The 11,704-nt window shown below is 41.6% G+C and overlaps 1 protein-coding gene across 1 annotated transcript in view; it reads right to left on the bottom strand.

Moving 5' to 3' along the window:
* The window catches only part of erbin (erbb2 interacting protein), a 174,689-nt gene that overhangs the window by 137,376 nt on the left and 25,609 nt on the right, over nucleotides 1–11,704 (bottom strand). The window contains 1 exon segment of the mRNA XM_084325486.1: nucleotides 7,426–7,501. The gene's annotated coding sequence lies outside the window, so the exon portion shown is untranslated.

Below are 11,704 nucleotides of genomic sequence, written 5' to 3'. Positions count from 1 at the left end.
ATGTTAAAGGCAATTTTTTTACTCAAAATGTGAGTATTACCAAGTCAACTTGTGTTCTTAAAACAATGACAATAAACATAGTTTTATTAGGTTGAAATAATGTGGTTGTGTACTTATTTTTCTGTTAACTTATTATGGATTGAAAACTGAAAACCTTAATGCACAGTAACTGAACTCAATATTTTTAAGTTCTGGTAACTTATTATTATATTTTTTTTTACAGTGTAGTCTTGCGATCAATCAAAACTTATTTACACGATATACCTCACATTCACCCTCCATTCACATCCTGGTGTTCTCCATTAGGCCTGTAGGTGGAGCTATGACAGCACATGTACAGTACACACACCAATGGTGTGTGATGTGTCCAAAAATGAATGGGCAAATGTGAGTGAAATGGTCGCACTGTATGCAGCTGTTTGTCTGCATTGCATTCCCCCCCCCCCAACTCAGATTTAGGGTTGATACAACCATCATAATAATATTGTTAATAATAACAATAACAATAATGATGTAATAATGTAAAAATCATCATTAAAAAGACCTGATTATGAGAAAAAAAATGACGATGCATGGAATATTGTTGAGGCACACTAGGCACACTATAGGCACAACTATATTTCAAACAGGCACTCCATGTCAAAAAGGTTGCTGACCCCTGACGTATATCATGACAGTTAGGCGTGTATACGGTTTACTTTTACTCGTACTACTCAAGTCATAGTATTATATATTCAGTATTCAAATTCTTTATAGGCCTATATTTATTGTAACGTATAATATAACCGATATGGCATACAGACACTCATCTGCACCTTTGTTTACACCGTTTATATTTCTCATATGTTTATATTCAGTTAATTACATTGTTTACACCGTTAATCTCTCATATTTTTATATTCAGATACAAATGTATTGCCTATATTTATGTCTTTCTATTATTACCACCAGCACAGGTATGCGTAACTCCCCTCCCCCCTCCTGCTTTGACACTCACATTTCCCCAAGGGGATCAATAAAGGAATATCTTATCTTAATAAGTGTCATTGATCAGAACAATGAATCAGCAACGTAACCTTTTGAACTGAAGCAGCATTATCTCCAATACTGTGCTGTTAAAGGTATGTGCGTAACGCTTTGATCAGCCAACAGAAACCAAGCCCATCCATTACAATGAGCTGATCAATGAAACCAAGTGTCGGACTGTATTAAAAAACAGACTAGGGATGGAATCAGCAGGTAGTACACCTCACAATTCGGATCACGATTACTGGATTTAAATCACAATTATTCACAATTGTTTAATCACAATTATTTCCAATTTGACTGACTGCGCTTCTACCATTTGACTACAGAAGAAAAGGGTGCGAAATTTACATCCAAAACTCAAGTTTGATGTGAAGCCTTTATCCCCTTTTTTTCCCTGATTCAGGAACCACATTATATGAAAGAGGCCCAAATCAGAATTGAAAAGATTAGATTCCATGTGCTTTGTGCCGTTCACACAGGGGGAAGAAACAGAGCCGAGTCACGTGAGCAGAAAGAGATTTGGGCCACTTTAGCATGCACTCTGAAGTAACCAACGAGAGGCCTGTGCTTAGATACAGTCTCAAATGATGTCATCCATCAGGAATCTCATCTATTTGGGCTGTTTTATGCAAAACCATGCAGCTTACAGTAGTACAGACGGAGGTTACTTCACAAACACACACACACGCTCCAGTCTTTTCCAAACGGACACACAAGCGCAATTTATCCCGCTTCCGATATTGGTTTTCCATCAACACCAAATTATCTCTTGCGGGCGACTATTCCAGCTTGACATTACACGGCAGTGGTTTTTGGTAATCAATAAGTGCTAATCAATAGAGTTACAGTGGCGAGGAATGGTGATTTATTGAGAACCGCAATCTTCTTCCAGTGACCTTCCATGTGTCTCAACAAATCGCCGAGCTGGTCGTTTAGGCTCCTTCAGACGTACAGGTGAGTGACGGGGCCCCTTCGCTGCCTGTGAGAGGGGAACCCCGCGGCCGAGAGCCCAGCAGTTCGGGGCACAAGTCTCCCTCTCTCGGTAATTTCTAAGAAAATATTTGAAGAAGATATGTCGATTTGAATCCAGTTCAACAACCTCAAGTCTTTGAGCAGAGAATAACAAGAGGAAATCCAATCTAAAGTTTGGCTGCATTTTTTAAACACCTTGGCGGTCAGGTACTAGGCGTCACAAACTTAAACAAACGTTTTTTACTATGTAAAAGATACTATAACTGTTAGCTGTTACAGTAAATATGTCCTTCATACATTATATATATATATAAAAATGTCATTCAATTTCTTGCGATTTGACTTCCAGACATGAGTGTCTGTTAATGACCATGTTCTCTTTCCAGAGCCTTCTTGGAGGACGGGTCCCAGGCATGATTTCGAGTACAGGCCATTGAGAAACTGTCAACTGAAACTGTGCTGCATCCTCTCAACCAGGCTACGATCCAATGGGGAAAGTGGTTTAGCCTTCAAAACAATTATGATACCTGTCCTTTTCCATAATAGGAATCTCACACTCCGTTAAATCAGACGTGTCATAGCTACTGAGGAAATGTGTGCAGACCGTACAATCGTATCAAACATTATGATACGCCGTCTATGTTACCCGGTTACAGAATTGTAAAGCGCTTTGGATATAAAAGCACTATATAAAATGCACCGTTTACCATTTACATGCATATTTATTTTGACAGGCGTTTGAAAGAGAATCGTCAATGCAAACGTTCACCCTCCGGAAATGTCTCTACTAAAACGGCACTGTGTCAACATTGAATAAATTTATCTTTGCGATAGCTTAAGGATATCAAAATAAAATAACCATATATCATGATTTCCCCTTAGAGAAAACACTAGGGCATTTATAATGCTGTAAGAGCATATAGACCTAGTCTATTTGATTAGGCGTGCTTGACAGTTTTTGGAAGCAACAGCTTTCATTCCGCGCACGGTCGCTCGCTGGCTCTAATGTTGTGCCAGTGAATGTCCTCCACTCATCGCTCCTGCAGCTGGAACGCTGTGACGATGCGGCCAGAACCAAACACAAACAAGATAGTATTTGCTAAACTACAATGAGAAAATTGCAATGTTCTAGCGAATAGATTGAATTAGTCGGGTCAGGAGAAAATCATCAGATACATATTAACAATATGTGCAGCTGTCGAGCCGTTCCACACAGGAGAAAGTGATTTTCCTTTTCGCATGATCTGAACAATAAATGCTCATGTGCCACTTTTTTTATTTATTTTTTTATCTTTTCCACCCTCCTTTTCCTCCGTTTTTCTCCCATCCCAATGTTAGTCGTTATGCCAATTCCCAATCCCCTTCCTGGTCGCTGCACACCTACCCCCTACGGTCGGTCTGGGAGAGTGGAGGCTATTATCACATGCTTCCTCCGACACATGTGTAGCCAATCAACTTATTTTCACCTGGCAGCGCGGACTCTCACTGAGAGCGTGTAACGTGTGGAAGGATCACACTACCCCCCCTTAGATCCTTTCCGCGCTGAGCAGGCGCCCCGACCGAACTGTAGGAGTCGCTGTTTACAACGACCAGGGCCCACCCACCAGCTTTCCCACCCCTAACACTGCAAATTGTGTTAGTATGAACGACCAGCCAAGCTGGTAGCAATGCCGAGAGCTGGGCTCGAACCCAGCATCTCCTGCTGCACTAGTGGCTCATGTGCCACTTTTAATTAATAGCAATATACAGTATATTGGCCTACGTGACATAATACTTTATCAAGTAAATCTATCAAGCTCTTCTGTCCCCTGACCCTGTGATGATCAGAGTCATTTCATATCGAGTATCTGCCGATACAGAGTACCAATCTGGTATTTGTATTTTCCTAGATCATATAGCAACACAGTGCACTTATATTTAAATGAGTAAAACCATTTTACTGAATGAGAAGGGATCCCAATTTCGTGTATCCAATTCTTCCCTCCCCTGTCTTGAACGTTGCTAGACTATGCCTCCCACAGGTCGGCTGTAGTGAGGACAGAAGCCTTGCATCACGTGTCCCCTCCGGTACACGAGGAGGCAGCCTGTCGCATCTTTTCACCGCAGCAGCTCGAACTCTCAGTGGCGAGGAGTAACGAGTGGGAGGCTCACGCTGCCCCCGATACTTCCTGTTTCCGTCGCACCGGCGTCACCAAACCGACCTGTAGGAGTCGCTGTCCACAACAAATCCCCACCCACTGGCTTTCCCACCCTCTAACACTTGCCAATTGTGTTAGTATGAACAACCGGCCAGCCAGTAGCAACGGCGAGAGCTGGGCTCGAACCCAGCGTCTCCTGCGTTAGAGGAGAGCGCCTTGCCCACTGCGCCAATCAGCCGCCCGTTCAATTTCAATATAATAGTTCATCTAAAAGTGAGTTTAAAAGGAAAGGGTTGCACCAATCCAAATCACTAGTACTATGGAAGTGATTTAACTGGCACCCCGTTAATTGTCCTGTCCATGATGTTACACAAATACCAATAATACAAATGTAAACAAAAACAATGGGGGGGGGTGGTTTGTCACACAGCTCTACTATAACAACTCATTTGGGACGTGCAAATTTAAATGTTGTCCCGAGCCCACGATGTCAAGTCTCCCACTCACCATCGGTACACTTAGAACAGCCGTTCAGATGAGTCACCAGTCACCAATGATAGATACACACACTCATCACTGGGTTGGTTGGCCCCCTCTGACGGGGCTAAGCTACCTCCTTATATTACATCATTATTGGAATGGAATTTTGGATCCTATAATGGAACCCGTTCTAGTGACTGGCTGGTCCTTAACCCTTTCACTGCCACACTACAGAAGGTGATAGTAAAGGGTTAACCTTCTGTAGTGTGGCAGTGAAAGGGGTGACCTGCTGTTGTGTGGCAGTGAAAGGGTTAACCGTCTGTGTATTGTCGCCGTGAAGAGGTTAACCGTTTGGTAGTGCTGCAGTGAAAGGATTAAGGTCCAGTTTGCTCAGAACAGGGTTAATCTGCATGTTACTATGATGCCTCTAGCTCATGGAATGAACTCCAAGAGTCCATAAAGCTTGAGATTCTTCCCTCTGTTGCAGAGTTTAAAACGTTGATCTCCAACCTTTGTCAATCAAGTTGTACGTGTTGTAATTGATTTGTTATCCTTGCTTTTTGAAACCTCAGTCGCCTTTCGAGGTTAAATAATGAAATTAAATATACTGGTGTGTGGTGTGTGACACCACAAGCTGTAGATTTGGTACTCTGGTAAAAGTGGTTCTTGTGTTTTGTCAATATGAAACCGACCTGTTGCCAGATGCCGCCACGTTGATTCTGCTGGTGGTACTCCGTGTTCCGACACGCTCAACATCGAAAATTCAACGGGTTTCAACAATAGAATTCATAATAATTCCAAATGTAGGTGAGGTTTTTCGAGAGAAACGTCCACTGCCTTCCAGTATGCAGCCATAGAGGAAGTCCTGTCATGATGCAAAGCCTTACGCTTTCACATGATTTCACGGTACCCCTCTCTGCAGACATTGCTGTGGTTTTTGTTTGCATTCCTCCTTGTAATGATATGGTTCGGCCTAACTGGAACGAGAACGCTGCAGAGACAAGAGACCCAAGTGAAAGCAACCCTATGGCCCTCACAGATGTTCCCGATAGGCATCACCTATCGCTGGGTATGGCTGCCTGTCAGTACATGAGTCCATGGCTAACTGTGGGAGTCCAGATCTCTTCCTAATCATGACTATGTATTAGTCATAGTCTGGAGTCATTGCAGACATCTTGGTAGGCAAACCGTTACAGCTATGGCTGCCACTAACATCTCTCTCTCCCTCTCCCTCTCCCCTCTTTAGTATACTTAGGTTCTCTAGTTAGTTTCTCTTATTAATTGGTTAGTCTTTGTTGTACTAGCCGCAGAGAACCGTAGAGAACCCTAGAGAACCCTAACCATTCATTTGTTGGTGTCATCTCTGCACCTGGGTTCACCTTTCTGCCTTTGTATGACAAACGGCAGATGATCGTAATGGAATAACAGGTGATCATCAGTAAATAACAACCGTGACCCATGAGCTGTTTTTTATAGCATGGCACCATATTGGTAGGAAATGCATGACACGTCATGGATGAGAAAACAATGAATTGGCAATCTTGGTTATCCTGTCAAGGTGCAGCAATTTGGGAATCTCGTGCTTCGATTTAGATTCTTAGGGATTAGATAACGTTTTTTTTTTTATCTATTAAATACATGCATAGACTTGCTGTTTTGAGTAACATTTCCCATTTGACTGTGGTAGACAGTTTAATATGTCTTAAAGATATTTTTAAATTTTTTTTGTGAATTGGTTTTGAATCGGTTGAAGATACAATGGTGATTCTTATGTGAATCGATCCCACACCTCTACTCTCCAGGAACAACAGGATAATAGTGATACTCATGGTGGTTATGCAAAACGATGACCTAAAACCGACAAGAGACAACAGGAGAGCCCCACCCTATTCTCCTGCGGGCCAAGATATATGAGACACCAGCCAAACAAGCTGTGTGCGTCACTGAAATGAGCGTCCTATTTCCTTTCAATAAAGAACAGAGAACATACGTAGGTCCAGATTGGACCTTGCTGGACCACTTCAAGAAGGCAGAAGGCACTTCAAATTAAGTCCCAAAGTGATACATCCTACCCATCAGAGTAGGTTACCGTTAGCTTCACAAGATGATACATCATAGTCCTACCCATCAGAGTAGGTTACCGTTAGCTTCACAAGATGATACATCATAGTCCTACCCATCAGAGTAGGTTACCGTTAGCTTCACAAGATGATACATCATAGTCCTACCCATCAGAGTAGGTTACCGTTAGCTTCACAAGATGATACATCATAGTCCTACCCATCAGAGTAGGTTACCGTTAGCTTCACAAATTGATACAGCCTACCCAGCAGAGTAGGTTACCATTAGCTTCCCAAAGTGATACAGCCTACCCATCAGAGTAGGTTACCAAGCCTTACATGTATCCTAATAAATGGGTTGTCACTAAACGACCAAGCTGCAAAGTGGAAATAAATCAAATAAATCGCTTTATCTTCACAAATTGATAAATCAAAAACATTCATGTTCTTCATGTTATGAAGAGTTCCTGCGTTGCAGCTTGGCCAACAAGTGACAACCTAAGAAAACCAATCAAATAAGCAAACCATTTAAACAAAGAAAGCACTGGAAGCTATAATGAGATATAATTGATATAAGTATGGGTACCAGTGCCAGTCCCTGGGGTATTGCCGAGCAGTACCCAGGCTGGTTATCTAGCATAGAAATAGTTTTCCTAGGATTTTACCCCCAAGAGCAAAGAGGTTGGGGAGACACAGGGTTGGATGTGTGTGGAAAGCACAATGCTGAAAGCCGAGACTGCAACTACCTTGTCATTTATGAGGCAAGCCCCTGGATCCCAGCGTGTGGCAGGTGAGAGATCCTTCAGCAACACTGGTGCTTATCTGAGGGAAGGAGAAAGATTGATGCGTTAAGACAATCTGAACATAACCCATCCTGGTAATTAGGGGTGGGAATCACCAGAGGCCTCACGATACGATACTATCACGATACTTGAGTCACGATTTATTGCAATACTAAATATATTGCGATATGCGAGTATTGTGATATTAATATTGCGATATATTACCTTTTTTCAACTGCAAAGTAAAACTTTGTCAACATGTTTTATCTAATAAAATACAGTTCAGTCTGTTCATCTCACTTCAATAATTTTTATTGCAGAACATGGTATTTTCTCAAGCAGACAGATGTAAACACTGTAATCTGTGTTGCATGCACCTGACAAACTGAACTGTTTGTATTACAGTCATATTCCAACTTAACTGAATGCACGTGTGTGTGTGTGTGTGTGTGTGTGTGTGTGTGTGTGTGTGTGTGTGTGTGTGTGTGTGTGTGTGTGTGCGTGTGTGGACTACTGTACTATTACAGGTATTGAAATGAACAATGCAACTTCCTTATACAAAAAAAGAATTAAATATCGATACTTGGCGTCCCTGTATCGATACAGTATCACCACGTAAAGTATCGAGATACTACTACGTATAAATCTTTTCCCCCACCACTACTAGGGATGGGTACCGAATTCGGTACTTTTGAGGCACCGAACCGAAACACGTCGGTACTACCGAGTATCGAATCAAGTGAGAAACCAAAAAAAAAAAAAAAAAAAAGTTAAAAAAAAAAAAAAAGTTTTATTATTATTATTATTATTATTTTTTTTTTATGTCAACGTTTACACGCACAATATATGCTTACCTAGGATTTGACTTGATTCAACAACAAAGCAGTCGGAGCAATGACAAGCCGAAAACTGTCGAAATTGTAGTTATTTGAAGTTTGGATTTTTTTTTTTACGACTGAGGTAGGTAAATAAAATTTCTTGAGACTAAAGTACCGAAAAAAGGTACCGTTGGGTACCGGTATCAATTCACAGGTACCGGTACCGGTTCAAATGTGAAAGGTACACATCCCTAACCACTAGGGATGGGTACCTTTCACATTTGAACCGGTACCTGTGAATCGATACCGGTACCCAACGGTACCTTTTTTCCGTACTTTAGTCTCAAGAAATTTTATTTACCTACCTCAGTCGTAAAAAAGAAAAAATCCAAACTTCTGTGGAAAAAGTACGGTGCCCCATGGTTGACACTCAGCCTGGTGCATGGGATGGCGTCGCGAGGAGGGTTTGGCTGCCAGACCTGAGTGACCTGGATGCAGGTTGAGGGGAGAGGAGGTCCTGGAGATAGGTCTTCTAAGGCTAAGTCCCACTTGTTACTGCTCACGCTGCATGCCACAGTTAAGTACTGCTGCACCGTTGAGCCGTCCTAAGAGAAATTCTGATTCAAATGTAGCTCTTTTGGCCAGTGAGTCAGAAGGTGCTACAGGAGGAGCGGTCTGGCAACCAGATGATTGAGAGACACAGGTTGTGTGTTACATTATACAGATTCAGTTGCACTTACAACATTAAGCTACTGCAGTACCAAGGCCTAAAAGAAAAAATGGTTTGTTTCCGGTTGCCGACCGACCCTGCCGATTCAGGTGCGACTCAATTTATTTTATGAGTTTAAAAAATGTAAAATAAAACATTTAAAAATATTTTTTTTTTACAATAAAGTTTCATAAAAATCTTGGTCAAACCTTTAGTATTATGGATATTAAACATGCTGGCAGAGTACATGCATCCATGTTGTTGTGAACATTTTAATTAAATAAAGAAATTCCCTATCCATAGTCGCCGTGGGAAAGAATAAAATAAAAAGTAAAATAAAATAAATTCCCTACTTACCCATGGCCTTAACTGACAACCAACAGGAAACAAACAATATTTTATTTTTATGCCTAAAAGGACCATAGCTGCGTGCGTGGTGGTGGGGCACATCTATGAGCACTAGGGCTGCACGATTCTTGCTAAAATGTGAATCACGATGTTTCTCTCTAAGAATTGAGATCACGATTCTCACACGATTCTTATTTTTAGTCATCATTTAAAAAATTGTTGTTTACAAGTAATTACAAGTAGTATCAAAACTAGGGATGCCCCGATCAAGTTTTTTTGCCACCGATACCAATCACAGATCGTCTATGAGCCATATCGGCCGGATACACTGCCGATACCGATCGTTTTTGGTTTTGTTATATTGTAAAAACTGGGATTTGGGTTAATTAATATTTATTAAATAATTTAATTATTAGTAACCTATCCTATACATAATAAAAAAGACTGCCGTTTGAAATCGAATCGAGCTGAATTCAACGCATTTGAACCATTTGCATATGTATTATCAGCGCCAAGCTGCCAACACACAACGAGTCGAAATTCTCCGCTCTCTCTGCAAGCAGCGTCTGTCTGCAACGCATGTGACTGTGTGACTCTGCTTTGGCCCAATCACATTCCCCCACCGGCACCCTGTGGGTCTGCGAATCAGAGGCAGAGTAGGGCGGTTCTTCACACACTGCAAGCTTGGTTGTCTCAACTACCTGGGGCACTGTAGCGTATGGGTTAGCGGGGCTCCGTCGCCTCGAGTCGACTACACAGAAGTAAAACTTACTCTCATGCTCGCTCGCACTGACACACGCGCTCTCTCGCGCGCTCGTCGCTCGCACACACACACACACACACACTCACTCGCTCTCTCTCTCACACTCGCTCTCTCATTACATTGTCTTTCTGTTATGTTTTTCGCACGAGTCATCGATCGGTTTTCGCGATCGGCAAGTAGCAAGCATTATCGGAATTCCCCAATCTCATATTTATACTGATTATCGGCCGATACTGATCGCTGGCCGATTGATCGGGGGAATCCCTAATCAAAACAACAATCGATGTCAATCAATTGGGCCTAACAAAAAAAATTGTTTGGTTCCAGTTGCCGACTGACCCTGTCGATTTATGTGCGACCCAAATTATTTTTTTTAGCGTGTGGGGGAATTTTTTTTTTTTTACAATAAAGTTTCATTAAATCTTAGTAAAAAAGTGCAGTCCATGTCAAGAATGAGAATATATAAAAAGCAAGTATTTCACAATATTTGCACAGCTCTCTGACATCGGGATATTTAGTGAGTAGTATTTAGGGGTGGCATTTTTTATACTACCTTAGTACCTTTGTACATTGTACTTTTGTAGTACAGTTTCTTTGTATTTTAACCTTTAGTACATGTACATTCCGTATAAAAGCAACAACATGTGGATATTAAACATGCTGGCAGAGTAACATGCATCCATGTTGTTGTGAAAAAAAAATAAAATAAAAATAATAATATCCCAGTCGCCGTGGGAAAACATTTAATAAATGCCCTATCCTACCCATGGCCTTAACTGACAACCAACAGGAACCAACATTTTTTTTGTTAGGCCTTATGGCAAGCAACCACGACTCCCGTGCCTCCTGAATGTATCTAAAGGCTGGGAAAAGCACCCTGTTTATGTACTCAGATGCTGCCCTGCTGGACATGTGGGTCTGTCTATACGTCGAATTTAAATAGTTGCTAAATAATGGGCTACTAAATGAGCTACAACTAGGCTACATCTTCAATGGTCCTCCATTGTCCTGTGTGTATCGCATGACGCATAAGCCGATCATTTATGAATAACTCTGAGAGATGCCAAAGGAAGAGCAGTTGAATCGTTGTGACTCAAGTCCAGGCGTGGGATAGAAACATGCATATCATTTGGAGGCAACCAAATAAAAAACACAGTATCAAAGTATAATCTTATGTAAAGTAAATCATTAAGCTATAATGCTTAAAGCCGCCACACAATGGACAAATCCCAAAGCCAATTCACTGTGTTTTCTTTGTCATTACAAATGTCAAAACTGTCGATGATGAACCCCCCGTCTCTGTAAGCCTTTACACATGAATAGGACGGGGATGCGTGGGCGGAGAGAGAGCGTTCTGCGCTCATGTCATGACATGTCGCTGCCTGTTGATCTCATTAACCAACAGTAGTAGTACTCGACAAAATGAGAAGGTCTGGGCTATCGAGGAGGCTCGTCTTTTAGAAGGTGTCATTCAAGCCTTTTGAGATAATGGCGCTGTGTCAAATGTAAGTGGTGGAATCATGTTGTGTCGTCTCTCTGAATCACTTATCTGAATAAATACTGCGTAGGATACACACACACACACAAATGCAGACACACACACAA

The sequence above is a fragment of the Notolepis coatsorum genome (genome assembly GCF_963971535.1).
Source record: "Notolepis coatsorum genome assembly, chromosome: 11".
In the NCBI taxonomy this organism is placed as follows: Eukaryota; Metazoa; Chordata; class Actinopteri; order Aulopiformes; family Paralepididae; genus Notolepis; species Notolepis coatsorum.
The sequence above is the reverse complement of the archived record's forward strand: the minus strand, read 5'-3'. Positions and strand labels throughout refer to the sequence as shown.